We start from the raw sequence: 13,591 nt of genomic DNA, 5'->3' as shown, positions 1-13,591 counted from the left end.
GCAAGGAGTTTGCCCTGATTTGTTTCCTGATTTATCCTAAGGACCATCCACAGTGCCCGGCCCACAGTAGATGCTCGCTAATATTTGTTTAATAAATGATCTTGCTCCTGGTTTGTGGATTATCTTTTCACTTTCTTTACAGATTTTTTAAAGTTCTCAGTTTTAATGTGGTTGAATTTATCAATCTTTTCCTTTAAATTTTATACTGTTTGTGTGTTGTTTAATAAATTCTTCCCCATTCTAAGGTTATGAAGATACTTTTTCCAAAAGTTTAAAAGTGTATTATTCTCAGAAATTTTTTGTAACTTTGGGGAAAAAAAAAACATGCAAAAATAGCAGGTTTAGTTAGTTACAGAAAACTTAAAAATCTCCACAGAAATTGATCTGAGTGCTTTTCAGTCTGCAAATGGGGCTGGGCTAAGACTCTTAGCTCCTCTTCAAGCTCCTTCCCTCATGTTTTTAGTCTCAGGGTTGACTCTTCCATCCTAGCCCTCCCCTCCCCCTCTGTCGACTCAGTGTGTTCTCTAGCTAAGACTCCTTGAAGTAAAGTACTGGTAGGACTTAAGTGAAATTTGTTTTATATCTCATTCATTCATTCAACAAATATTTATTATGTGCAACTATGCTTTACACAGTGTTCTAAATGCTGAGGTTATAGCAGTGATCTAGTCAAAATCCCTGTCTTCGTGATGCTTATATTCTAGGGAAGGAAGACAATAGCAAACAAATAAATATACAATATAATGCCAAGTGGTAAGACATTCTGTGAAGTAAAATAAGTCAGAGTAAGAGGGATGGGGAGTGGGCTGCCATTTTAGGTAGATTGGTTAGGGAAGGCACGTGGCTATCTACGGGAAGAGCCATTCCAGACAGAGGGACGAGCAAGTACAAAAGCCCTAAGGCAGGGCCATATTTGTTCAAGGAATTTATTCAAGAAACAGCAAGTAGGTCAGCATGGCTGGAGTGGAGTTAGTAACAAGTAGAGAAAATAGTAGGAAGTGGAGTCAGAGAGGTGATAGTAGGGTTAGCCATGGTATGTGTTTGAGGAAATAAGTTATCTTGGGTTATCAATGACTGCCTGATGGGTAGAAGCAAGGCCTAGGTGTGAGTTCCTATTCTGGTCTCCTGGTCTCTGGTTTCTCTTCTTTTCTATACTACTATCTACTTCACCTTTTGAAAATTCCTCTTGTACTTGTCACTTTCAGGAGCTCTCTATTGCTTATGAGATTTGGCCAAATTACACAGCCTCTGAAACCTCGCCCGTGCTGTTCCCTCTACCTGGAATACCCTCTCACCTCTTCTCTGCTCGAGGTCACGTAACCAAGACGGTCAAGACAAGAAGCCAGTTGTCTTGACTCCCAGTCATAATAATCAGAGCATATTAGAACTAGAATGATTTGTATTAGTTAGGATGTGGGTTCAGTGCATGTGACAGAGATCCAAAATAAAATGTAGCTTAAATAAGATGAAGATCTATTTCTCTCTCTTTCAGACACCATGAGGTGTCTGAGCTGTTGTGCAGGTCTACTGAGTGAAGCCACCAGGGGCCAGGCCCCTCCATCCCTGGGATAGTGCCCTCATTTGCATGATCCAAGATGGCGCATCACCGTGTCTCCCTAGACTATTGTAGCAGCCTCTTAATGATCTCCCTGCTTTGGTATTTGCCCTTTTAAATTCTATTTTTTACAAGGCAGCTAGAGGAAGGCTTAAACTATAAGTCAGATTTTGCCATTCCCCTGCTCAAAACTAATGATGAGGGAGATCTGGAGACACAGATATGGGGTGATTTCTAGGATACATTTAAGTGGCAAGAGCAAGATACAGAAAAGCATATACAGTAATGCAATCTTTTTTCAAGAAGGGGTGATACATATATATACGTATACATGCAAATGATTCTAACTGCAAAAAGAACTCTAGGAAAAAAATCCCAAATTAATGAACATACCTACCTGTAGGGAGAGTGAAGGAAAAGGTTAGAGGGGGTGGAGTTGGAAGTGAGATTTATCAATACACTGCATTATGTGAACTAAAAGGTGTGGATGGAATGATAGAAATAGATAAACATTATTGTACAACCTCTGAGGAAATAATTGTGCCATGCAACAATCAGCATTGACTGCTAAAACCATGAGGTGAAAGGTTGACGTGGAATGTTACAGCAAACAGATGAGGCTGTCACCACCCACGCTTCCAGTCAATCTTAGAAGCACTAAAAGGGGGATAACTCCAGTGGGAAATACCTACCTTTAAACTATTCTGACCTCCAAAGTTGAACTTGAATCTAAACAAGCTTCTGGCTAGCTTCTAGTTTATAGGAAATCAGAGGAATAAAGGAACAAGTTAAAAGACACTGTGAGGAGGCCAACAAACAAACCCAGAATATGGGACTTTTCACAGGATAGGATCTAGTTCCTTCAAGAAGTCAGTGGTATGGAAAAAAAGGGAAGGGAGGGGGAGACTGGCTTAGAGTAAAATAATTTGTGGAACATCATAAACCAACTGTAAAAAAAACCTTTTTGAAGGCAATGAGGGAAATTTGACTATGGAATGAGCATTAGATGATACTAAAGAATTATAGCTAATTTTTAAGTGTGATAATGGTTTTACTGTTATGTAAGAAAATGGTCATATTTTTTAGATGTGACATACATAAGGGTGAAATTTGCTTTAAAACACTTCAGCTAAGAAAAAGGAAAAGTTAGAGGGTTGGCCCCGTGGCCAAGTTCGTGCGCTCCACTTCGGCGGCCTGGGGTTTCGCAGGTTTGGATCCTGGGCGCCGACACGGCACCGCTTGTCGGGCCATGCTGAGGTGGCGTCCCACCTGCCATAACCAGAGGCACTCACAACTAGAATACACAACTATGTACTGGGGGCTTTGGGGAGAAGAAGGGAAAAAGAAAAAGATTGGCAACAGTTGTTAGCTCAGGTACCAATCTTTAAAAAAGAAAAAAGGAAAAATTAGAATAGATGAGCAAGCAGTAGTATCTTGATAATTCTTGAATCTGGGTGATAACTTTATGGAGGTTCATTATACTCTTCTCTCTAGTTATGTATATGTTTAAAATTTTTCATAATAAAAAGAATTTAAACCTTCAACAGCTCCTCATCTCGCTTAGTTGAAAATCCAAAGCCATCACATTGGCTTGTGAGGCCCTATTTGATCGAGCCCCTGTCCACCTCTCACTTCCTCTTCCACTCTCCCTCTCCCCCTGTTCATTCCACTCCAACCAGTTTCCAGGCAATCCTGCTGTTTCCTGAACAAGCCAAGTACATTCCCCCTCAGGCTTTTTGTCCTTGCTGGTTCCTCTGCTACTTCTCTTCTTCCCCCAATGTTAACATGACTGGCTGCCTCACTTCATTCAGATTTCTGTTCAAATAACATATTTCTGGGGAAGGCCTCGTTCACTACCCCAGCTGAAATAGGATTCCTCATCATACATTGATCCCTTATTGGCTTTATTTTTCTTCATGGCACTTGTCACTCTCTGATGGTGTTGCTTGCTTGCTTGCTTGCTTGCTTATCTGCCTCCCTCAACTAGAATGTAAGCTCTTTGAGGGCAAGGTCTTTATTTTATTCAGTGCTACAATCCCAGTATCTTCAACATTGCCTGTCTTATAGTAGGACTCCAGAAGCATTTGTGAAAATAGTGAAAGAATGGTGTTGTGATAGTTTGAAAGCACTGAGTGACATGGGGCAGATAGCAATTCAGGCTGATACATCTTCTGAACTGCTAATCCTCTAGGAACAGTGTGTCCTATAATGACCTGTATACGTCATATGGTGTGAGAGATCGTGGGGATAAGAAGTAAGGCATCTCTTAGATTCTGCTTGTCTTCAGGGAGGATTTGTTTGCACAGATGCTCTTGGGCTGGGACGCCTGGTTCACCTCCAGGCAGTTGGGTTTGTCAAGTGGGTGGAGTCCCCCTCAGGCTATCAGTGTGGCCACTCTGTTCTGTTTTCTGACTCACCAGTTCCCTGTCCTAGGCCATCCTTAAGCTCAGTTTTCTTCCAGTTACTGGGGAAAGGAGGAAAACGGGTTATTGAGGAAAAGCTCCACCAGGTCCTGAGGGCCAGAGATTAGGTTCTAAAAACTTAGTTTTTCCTCAGACATTATGCTTTGAGACTGTGATGGTTTCCCTTGTGGAGGCCCCAAAAGGGTGGATTCCCTGTGACAGTGTTGGACCTGGGAGCAGCAGTGAATCTGAAGGTCTCTTCCTTCCCTGCAACAAGGAATCCTCTCCCTCATCTATTTTTCCCTCCAACCTCTTTTCATTTTCCCTCTTGATACTCTCTTGTTATGCAGCCACAGGATGGATGTGAGCTTGGGCCTGTGGCACTTGAGAGAAGCCTATTTGGGGGATGCCTGTGCAGAGACCCCATTCAGTTCTTCAGCTCAACAAATTTCGAGGGACCTTGGCCACTGATTTTGCTGCACACTCCGACAACAGGGTTGTGCCCTTGGGTTGGGGTCTTGCTTTGGCCTAGAAAGCACCAGAGCCAAGGAAAGATCTTTGTAGGCCCTGAGGAGGCCCCCTCCATTTTCTCCTGAGGGAAGAGACTGTAGGGCAGAAAGACATTTCCTCTACCTTTTCTGGGTTCGTCTGGCTGGAGAACGAATTAAATTCACATGAGACAGAATAGCAAGAGAAAATTAAACAAAGCTTTATGAGGACCATGGCCCAGGGCCTTTCTTCCCGAAGGAGGAAAGGGCACCAAAGAAGTGGGGTGCACAGAGTGGTTACATACCCCCAAACAGGACGTTTCACATATGATTGAAATGTCCCTCCCACAATAGTCACAAGATTGCCCTGTCAGCACAGTGCTTGATGGACACAGCAGGTAGTGGGTCTGCTATCTGGGAGGGAGTAGCAGGAGGCAAGTCTATTGTCTCGAGCTGGGTGGTCACAGGTGAGCACAGCAATCAGTTCCTAGCCTAAGGAAAGATGCTTCATCCTTAAAGAAATGCCAATGTTGGGAGGGGGAGGGAAGTCAGTTACAGGAGGTTACCAGACAAGCACAATAAACAAAGGCAGATTTAAGTCCTTGCCTTCTCCGTTGATTAAGAGTTTCTAGAGATAAGATCATCTCCCCTCCTTCCTGGTACAGAGGGAGATATTTCTACAGATGGAGAGTTCCTTTACGATGTAAATGTCTCTTACTAAGGGTAAGTAAGTTCCACCTCTCAGAGCCTCCTTCCCTGGCCCAGTTTATCAAAAGCAATCAGCCTCAAATAATCCTCATGTCAAAGAGACATATCTTGGCGTGGCCAAGACCAGTCCCCCACAAGACCACAAGGGAACTGTAAGCAGAGAGGCTCTAAATCCTGAGCCCATTTTCTGAGGTTCCCTATATTTTCTTCTACTATTTCTTTATGGTTTGAGGCTTTAAGTGAAACTCTTTAATCTAATTAGAATATATTTAGGTGTACAGTATGAGGTGACATTATAGCTCTCCCCCTCAAATGCTTATTTCTGCTATAATACTATTTATTGAACAACCCACCTCTTCTCATTTATTTGTGAGGCTTCCTTTATCCTGTGTTCAGTATATATAGATAGATCTATATAAATATAGAGATAGTAAATCAATCAATCAATCTCTCTCTCTTTCTGTCTATCGATATCTGTTTCTGGGTTCTCTGTTCTGTTCCATTGACCTATGTATATGTTTTCGTATGAGTGCTATTCTAGTGTTTGAATATTTATAATGTGTTTTACCCTCTAGCTGTGCTAGTTCTTCCTCATCACTCTTAGTTTTAAAAAATTGCCTGGTTGCTTTTGACTGTTTATTCTTTCGGATGAATTTTAGAGTAAATTTCTATCTAAAATCCCATTAGGATTTTCTAGGGAAGTGCATTAAACATTCAATTTAAGTTGGGAATAATTAATATCTTCACAATATTGGGTTTTCTCATCCAGAAACATGGTATATCTCTCCATTGATTTACCCATTTCTTTATATATCTTCATAAATTTTTGTAGATTTTTCCCCTATTATATTTTTTAATTGGTTATTACTAGTATACAGGAAAAGTGGATTTTTGCCTATACTATCTTGCATTTAGCCACTTGACTGAACTCACTTATCAATTCTAATAACTTCTCAGTTTATTCTCTTGAGCTTTTAAAGTAAACAATCATATTGTTTGCAAATAACTTGTAGCCTATTGGTCCCTGGACCAAGTTCAGGCAGTAAGCTCTCATAAGGTAAATTCATATACTATTGGTGCAATATAATATGTTTTAATTTTGAAACTGGGGGCCAACTTGCTTGAACTATACTCAGTTAGTTGTCTGTTTGCAAAAGTAGTTAGATAATGCATTACTAAAGCCCACTCTATAAATAACATCTCTGATGCTTGGGTCACCATGGTAATGGGTGGTTAAGTTTTTCAGGAACTGGGAGTGAACTCCTTGTCCAGCTGGTTAAGACCACTGACTCATCAACTGGGCCTCTGTAGATGACCAATAGGTGACTTTTTGACGTCAGGGGGCTGAAAATTCCACCCTCAGATGATGCTAATGCCACCATTCTGTGAACAAGCATCATATGAAGAGCCATAAATCTTGACCACACCTCCATAGATCATCAGTTACCTCACTTTTCCTTACCTCCAATCATCTATTCCCACTTCAGACCACCCTGCCCCCTTTATCCCACAAATATCCCTAATTCCTATTTTCAGGGAGGCAGATTTGACATTTGTTCTCCTGTCTCCTCACTTTGATGCCTTGTGAATAAACCGTTTCTCTGCTGCAAACTCGTCATCTTGGTGATTGGCATGCTGTGTAACAGGCAAAACAAGCCTGGTTCAGTAACAATTTGTTCCTGAAAATTCACCTCACACTGTAAAAATACCAAAATTGATAATGAAAAGAAAAGAAAAGAAAATATATACTTTTGGAAAACCTTTATCAACTATGTAAAACGAAACACTAAATGGAAATGCTGCACCAGAAATGTTTCTTTTGGGTGATTAATTTCCCTCAAGGGCTGGCCTGTCTGAGATGTCCATTGTGAATATATGAAAAACCACTGAATTGTACACTTTATAAGGGTGGATTATATGGTATGTGAATTATCTCTCAATTAAAAACAAGGAAAAAAACACAAATCCTTGAAGTTTGGAATGAAGATGTCATATTTTTCTGCAAAATATTCCTCAAGTAAACATAGGCATTCTTTATTACTCTTAGGACCTTCCAAGTGCATTTTAAAATACGGTCATTTTTCTGGAATGTTTTTGTTGTCGATGAGATGTGTATTGACACATGACAAATATTTGGAGCAGGATAATTTCTTTGGCAGCTCTAACAGTGACCCCTTGCTCTCCTATTTCAATAAAATCTTTGATGGCTGAGTTCTTTTGAGAATTTAACAATTCAACCACCGCTGCCTTATAGCCAGGCCTTGGTTTGTATTTCTTGACATTGTAGATTTCGGACAACATTAGATTGCAAAAATTCCTGTTTCATTGGTATTAGATACCTGTTTGGAATAGTAGCTTTCCTCTTCAATGATTTCGGTTAACTTTGCCAGGAACTTCTTCAAAGCTTCTGTGCTGGTACCTGCAGATACCCTTTCCCCCAATTTTGATGTTACAGCAAATAGTTCTCTTCCTATGGCTGTTAAACCAGAAATGTACTTTGTTCAGGGTGCAATATTTTCCCTTGATATCTCACTCTGCCTATTTTTATGTGTTCTTAAGAGAGACAATGTTTTTGTCAAAATTGTTGCTTGGCTCATTGTGCTTTAATGGAGTCAAACATCAAAATATCATATTTCAATTTTAAGTTATAGCTTTTTAAAAATTGATTTGGCATTCCTTTTCTCATATATTGGGGAGAGTGAAAAAATTTTCAAATTTGAAGAAATCTGCCCAGAAAAAAGTGAAGAGCGTTGTAAGCAGAATCAGATATTGTCACTTCCCCATTCCAAAGTTTTCAGTGGTTTCTCACCTAATTCAGAATAGCGTCCAAAGTACTCACCATGACCTCCAAGACCTTACGTAATTTGTTCCCTGCGTACCCCACCCACCCTGTTCTCATTCTTTTCCTTGTTCACCCACACCTCAGCTTATTATCAATTGATGTTGTATCAGTGTAAATAGGAGTTTGGGTATTACTGTGGGGATTTTAGCTGTGATAAGAAAGGAGTCACCTCTAAACATAATTCTGTTGCCTTCTTTCCTGTATTTATTCCTCTCAATTCCATTTCACTTGTTATTTCTTTGGCCAGGAATTGAAAATAGTAGTAAATAACTGTGTTGACAGAGGACATTCTTAGTTTATTCCTGATTTTAATGGAAATGTCTATAGGGTTTTATCATTGTATGATGTTGGCTATTGATTTGAGATAAATACCATTTACGATATTATGGAAGTATCTTCTACTGCTATATTTTAAAGAGTTTTTAATCAAGAACGGACATTTAATTTTATTTTGTGCTTTTTGCATGTATTAAGATGATTATAGAGTTTTTCTTTGTTGACCTGTTGTTATGTCATAGGAATAGATTTCCTAATATTTAACTATATTTGCATTCCTGGCATAAACTTTCTTGGTTTTGGAGCATTCTGTTAAGGGAATTCTGAATCCAATTTATTCTTACTTTATTTAAGAGGTTTACATCTTTGTTTAGAAGTGATATTGTTCTATAGTTTCCTTTTTTTGGCACGTGTACTGTCTCTGTTTTGGACCAGGCACTATCAATGAAAACACTTGAAAGAGATGAGCCATCTTGGTGGCCTCTCTGAGGTAGGTGCAATGACTTAATTTGCTCTGGATGGCACTTTGTACCTAATCAAAAGTTTATTAATCCCTCATACTTTATCCAAAAATTAATTTAAAATGGATCATGGACTTACATGTAGAACATAAAACTAGAAAAATTTTAGAGAAACACATGGGAGAAAATCTTGGGGACCCAGGGCTTGGTGAATGGTTTTTAGACATGACACCAAAAACAAGATCCATGTAGTAGGCTGAACAATGGTCCCCCTAAAATGTCCATGCCCTACTCCCTGAAACGTGTGATTTTTGTACCTTACGTGGCCAAAGGGACTTTGCAGGTGTGACTAGGTTAAGAGTTGGGGAGATTATCTTAAATAATATCTGCGGGCCAAATGTAACCACGAGAGGCTTTATAAGAGGGAAGCAGGAAGGTGAGAGTCGGAGGTGTGAGACAGAAGCAGAGTCTGTAGTGATGCCTTTGTTGGAAAAGGGTCATGAACCAAGGAATGTGGACAGTCTCTAGAAGCAGGAAAAGGCAAGGAATGGATTCTCTCCTGGAGCCTCCAGAAGGAACACAACCTTGCCAACACCTTGATTTCAGCCCAGTGAGATCCTTTTTCAGGCTTCTGACCTCCAGAATTGTAAGATAATAAATTAGTTGTTTTAAGCCACTATGTTTGTGGCAATTTGTTGCAGCTGCAATAGAAAACTGACACAATTCATAAAAGAAAGTTTTGGTAGATTGGATTTCACCAAAATTAAAAATATTTTCTCTGCAAAAGACCATGTGGGAGGATGAAAAGACAAGCTACATACTGGGAGAAAGCATCTGCAAGCCATATATTTAAGAAAGGACTAGTATCTAGAATATATAAAGAACTCTCAACAGTAAAAATCTAATCAATCCAATTAGAAAATGGGCAAAAGACATGAAAAGGCATTTCGCGAAGAGGATATATAGATGGCAAATAAGCACATGAAGAGATGTTCAACATGATTAGCCATTAGGAAAACTGTAGGTTAGTGCCTGACAATTAGCTTTTTTGATTGTAATGCAAGTGCCTGGCATTAAGCTTTTGATTGCTGAGGCATACATTTTAAAGACATCCATCTTGAATAAACACATTGCCAGCTACACAATGAGATTAAGAGCCAGACTGCCCTACCCATGAAGTTCCGCTTTTAGAAAGCCCTGGGTGGCCTAGATAATGACTGCTTGAGTGACCCTGCTTTTCCTTTCCTGTGCTTTAATTCTCACTCTTATGTTTTAAGTTCACCAACAAAGGGTGAACTCATGAAACCCTAGGCACCCCACCCTCAACCTCAATAAAGTCAGAACCCCAGGTCTGCAAGCTCTCTTTCTCTCTACCCATGACCTTGCTGTGTGGCTCTGGCATGCCATGTACCTTCCAAGACTTGTGAGTAATAAACCTTGTGTTTTCAAATTTCCCTGATGGTTGTTGCTGAGGTGCATCTTGCTATCATAACAAGAACCACAAGAGCCAGTCCAGCCACAGCCTTGCCTCCAGTGGGAGAAATGTCTGTGGGAGCTTGCCCAAGTAGTATGGGCCCAGGTGAGTGCCCTCAGGCATTTCTAGCCATAGCATCGCTATTGATAGGCTGAGACTGACCCAAAACAAAAATGCAAATTAAAACTGTAATGAGATATCACCACACATGTATCAGAACGGCTAAAATAAAAAACAGTGACAATACCAAATACTGGCTAAGAGGCGGAGAAATTTAATCCCTCGTATACTGCTGATGGGAATGTAAAGTGGTACAGCCACTCTAGAAAATAGTGTGACAGCTTCTTATAAAACTGAACATTCAATTACCATATAGCCCAGCAATTGCTCTCTTAAGCATTTATCCCAGAGAACTCAAAACTTATGTTCATGCAAAAACTTGTACATGGATGTTTATAGCAGTTTTGCTTGCAATAGCAAAAAACTGAAGACAATCCTGATGTCCTTCAGTGGGTGAATGCTTAAACGAACTCTGGTGCATCCAGACCATGGAATACTACTCAGCAATAAAAAGGAATGAACTATTGTTATATGACACCTTGGATGGATCTTAAGGGCATTATGCTTAGTGAAAAAAGCATGAGTACATGCTGTATGATTCCATTTATATAATATCCCTGAAATGACAAAGCTATAGAGATGAAGAATAGATCAGTGATTGCCAGGGGACAGGGCTGAAGGTGAAGGTGTGTGATTATACAGGTGTAGTACAAGGGAGTTTTTCTGTGTTGATGAAACAGTTCTATATCATGATTGTCATAGGAGTTACACAAATCTATATATGGGATCAAATTGCATAGACATACATGTACGTACACATACACACTCACACACAAATGAGTATAAAATGCGTATAAAAATGGCAAAAACTGAGTTAAGGTCTATAGTCTACTTAACAGTATTGTACCAGTGTCGATTTCCTGTTTTGGTATTATACTACACTTATGTAAGATGTTACCATTGTAGGAAGCTAGCTAAAGTGTCCAACAGACGCTACTTTTGCAACTTCCTGTGAATCTACAATCATTTCAAAATATTTTAAAAATATTTGCAAAAGCATTTATTGTGATTTTTTTTTTGCTTTGATATAGTTCATACTTTTTTCCTTACACTAAAATTTTTCTCAAACATTACGTTTTCATTGAGATATAATTCATATACCATAAAGTTCACCATTTTAAAGTGGACAATTTAGTGGGTTTCATTATATTCACAAGGTTGTGCAACCATCACCGCTATCTAATTCCACATCTTTATCACCCCAAAAAGAAACCCCATACCCATTAACACTCATTCCTCTTTTCCCTCTTCCTCCAGTCCCTGACAACCACTAATCTACTTTCTATCTCTCTCTGTCTCTGAATCTCTATATTTCCCTATTTTGGACATTTCATAGAAATGGAATCATACAATACATAGCCTGTGTTTCTGGCTTCTTTCACATAGCATAACATTTGCAAGGTTCATCCATGTTGTAGCATGTGTCAGTACTTCATTCCTTTTTATGGCTGAATAATATTCCATTACATATACCACATTAATATACCACATTTTGTTTATCCATCCATCAATCGCTGGACCTTTAGGTTGTTTCCACTTTTTTGCTATTACAGTCATGCATCACTTAATGATGGGGCTACATTCTGAGAAATGTGTCATTAGATGATTTTGTTGTGCGAACATCAGAGAGTGTACAAACCTAGACGGTATAGCCTACTACACACCTGGGCTATATGGTACTAATCTTATGGGACCACCATCATATGTGCAGTCCATTGTTGACAGAAACGTCATTATGTGGTGCATGACTGTATAAATAGTTGTGCTATAATCATCCATGTACGAATTTTTGTGTGACCATGTGTTTTCAATTCTTTGGATATATATGTAGGAGTAGAATTGCTGGGTTATATGTTTAACTTTTTGAGGAACTGCCAAGCTGTTTTCTGAAGGGGCTGCACCATTTTACATTCCTATCAGCAATACCTGGGGGTTCCAGTTTCTCCATATCCTCACCAATACTTGTTATTGTCTGTTTTTTTTTTTTTTTGTTATAGTCATCCTAGTGGGTGTGAAATGGTATCTCATTGTGGTTTTGATTTGCATTTCCCTAATGACTAATGATTTTGAGCACTTTTTCATTTGTAGATCTTCTTTGGAGGAATGTCTATTCAAATCCTTTGCCCATATTTAGTTGGATTGTCTTTTTGTTGTGGAGGTGTAAGTCTTCTTTATATATTCTGGATACTAGACTCTTATCGCATACATGATTTGCAAATTTCTCCTATACTGTGGGTTGATTTTTCACTTTCTTGATAGTGTTCTTTGAAGCACAAAAGTGTTTAATGAAGTCCGAATTATCCATTTTTGTTTGTTTGTTTTTTGTGCTTTTGGTGTCATATCTAAGAAACCATTGCCAAATCCAAGGCTGGCAAACTTTTCTCTAGTTTTCTGCTAAGAGTTTTATAGTTTTAGTTCTCACTTTAGGTCTTTGATCCATTTTTGAGTTAATGTTTGTGTATGGTATGAGGTGGGGTTCCAATTTTGCCCTTTTCCATGTGAATATCCAGTGTCCCTGCATCATTTACTGAAAAGACTATTCTTTCCCCCACTGAATTGTCTTGGCGCCCTTGGCAAAAATCAATTGACCGGATACGTATGGATTTGTTTCTGGACTTTCAATCCATTCAATTGATATGAACAGTTTTTCAAAATTAATAAATTATTTTCCCTGAGGCCTAATCTGGGACCACTCTGAGTAGAATCCAAGTCATTTTTGTCCACACTTAGGAACTAATTTAAGTGGGGGGCCATGGGACCACATTTAGGAAAATGAAGCTGGTTAATAGGTCTCTGGGAAATGAGGAATGGGAAGCGTGGTGGTTGGTGTGTTAGAAAGAGCTCTGGATTGGAATTAGTAAGACCTGGGTTTGAATGCTAGTTCTATCCAAAGCCATGTGGCTTCGGACAAGTCATTTAACCTCTATGAGTTTTAGCTACTGTAAAATGGAAATGATGACAATCTCACCCAGCTGGTATTAGCATTAAGAGACAGACGTTGTGAAAACGATGGCATAGTCCCTGGTACGTGGTAGGTGTAGACTCACAGCTGGTGCACAGTCTCATGGCTCTCTTCCTTCTGACCCATAGTGGTGACGTGAGATCAGGAGAGATGGGCTGCTCAGTGGGTACCTGTGCCACTTCCCATGGTACTGCTCCTGTCTCCTGCTCTGTATGGCAGTTCTGGTTCCACTCCTCCACCTTTTCTGTCAGGGGCAGTATAAAGGGTGGATGAAGAAGAGGAAAATGGCTCTCCACAGACCAG

This window comes from Equus przewalskii, chromosome X (assembly GCF_037783145.1).
Source record: "Equus przewalskii isolate Varuska chromosome X, EquPr2, whole genome shotgun sequence".
NCBI classification, from domain to species: domain Eukaryota; kingdom Metazoa; phylum Chordata; class Mammalia; order Perissodactyla; family Equidae; genus Equus; species Equus przewalskii.
Note: the sequence above shows the minus strand (reverse complement) of the source record.